We start from the raw sequence: 2,061 nt of genomic DNA, 5'->3' as shown, positions 1-2,061 counted from the left end.
TTTAATTTGTATTTAAAAAATTAAAAAAATTTAGAGTAGACAAAAATTGTTCGATTTTGTACCTTTTAAAAATTGGATAATCCGATTTATATTCTCTAAATTAAATTATCCCACATTTTAAAAAAATACCAGAGTGATTCAACAGAGTGTGAACTCCATTTCTTTATATGGGAAATTAATTAATTAATTAATTAAGAATAACATTTTATAATTATGGTCTTAACTCATTTTTCTCTTTTTTTTGAGTGTCTTTATAGAGTTTTATATTCTCACCTAATTAGATGTTGTTACTATAATATAATATATAGTAAAAAAAAATTACATCGATTTTACCCCTCAAGTTAAATTATGATACACATGATACTATCAATATCATATTAACCAAAAAATATATTACATAATATCATTTCATCATAAAAAGTATATATAAAAAGACAATAAAACTTAACGTATAATTATGTGTGTGTTTAAGTTACATATACTATTCTTGGAACCTAATTGTTGTTCTTTGACCTTGATGGAACAATAAAAGGCTTTGGATTCACTTACAATTTTAAATAAAAAAATTATCCATATTTTATATAAATGATAAAATATTATAAGCTGCATTAATTTCTGCTGAAAAAAAAATGTCAGAGTCAGGCATCATCTCTTCAGTGCATCACATGCAAGCTTTCTTGCATAACAAATTGGAAGCACATAATTTTATTTCATATTTTTAAGATTTCATAGGAAGAAAACGAATTCAAGTGTTGCAAATTTGTCGGAACCAAAAGATATGGGTCGCACACTTGTTCACTGCTGTTTTCAACGGAGACAGAAACTCAGAAAGAAACCCCATCTCAGTTTTTTTTTTTTTTCCTTTTAGTTTTTTATTTTTTATTTTTATTTTTCTTTTGTCTTTTTCTTACTAAGATGACAAAAATACTATTTAGGGATCACGAAATTATGCTTCCCACCAACCTTATATTTTCAGTATCATCATATTCTAGCAATATTATTTTGTTCATGATCAAATCTTTTAATCTGCCTCTTCTTTTGGAAACAAGCATAATATGTTTAATATTAATATTATTCACCTTTTTCTTAAAAAAAAAATGGTGTTATTGGAGTTTAATGATCTAGATTTAAAATAATGTGAAAGGTTCACTTTGTTAACAATTAAAGTTCTCGAATTTTTCTAAATCAAAGTTATTTTAGGATGAATTTACATCCTATGTAAGAAATTTTAATTTGAAGGCTATGGAAATTAAATGAAATCATAAGTTATCATTTTGTTGAAAATTTTACCTTGTGTTGTGTCTTAAATTCAATCCTAGAAAAGCCACATAAAAATAATTTAATTAATTTTACCAATATAAATGTTAGGAACTAAACTTTTTTTATTATTTAAGTTAACATTAATCATTTACTTATTTTTTTATTACAGATATTAGTTTTCTAATATTTTCTATCCCAGAAAACAATAATACTTTAACACTAAATATTGGAAAGAATGTTTATAGTGGCAATCAAGTAGGACCACAAGACCCATAACTGCAAACTGCATGCTTAGTAATAATCAGCATTATTGTCAAATTGTCATGCTATTTCCCCTCTAATGATGCAATTAGTGTTACGATTAACTTATAAAAGTTTCAATATGAAAAGACAATAATACCCAAAGTATTAATCAATTCAATATCTTCAAAGAAGGCACACCACCCAATGTACCAGTCAAAGGTAATTAAGATCAATTAGCATCAAAAGAAAAAAAAAAAAAACACAAACACCCTATTAGTGATTAGGCCACATTTGATTAACAACGATCAAGAATGATAATTCACCCCAAAAGAACAAACATAAGGTCACATTCAAATTAAATAAATTGCCACCTAGAATTGGTGTAAGACATGATTATGAGTCCTTGTCTAGTACTACGGCTAGGTCTCTCTCAAGTTATTATGGAAATAGAAGCTATTTCGTTGCAGAAGGTCATTATCAACGTTGAAAAATGGTTGCTTAGCCTAGTCATAGCCGTATGGAATAATTGAAGCCACTAAATTGCCTTTACTTGTAACA

Source organism: Arachis ipaensis, chromosome B06 (genome assembly GCF_000816755.2).
Source record: "Arachis ipaensis cultivar K30076 chromosome B06, Araip1.1, whole genome shotgun sequence".
Taxonomy (NCBI): Eukaryota; Viridiplantae; Streptophyta; class Magnoliopsida; order Fabales; family Fabaceae; genus Arachis; species Arachis ipaensis.
This window is presented reverse-complemented; position numbering follows the sequence as displayed.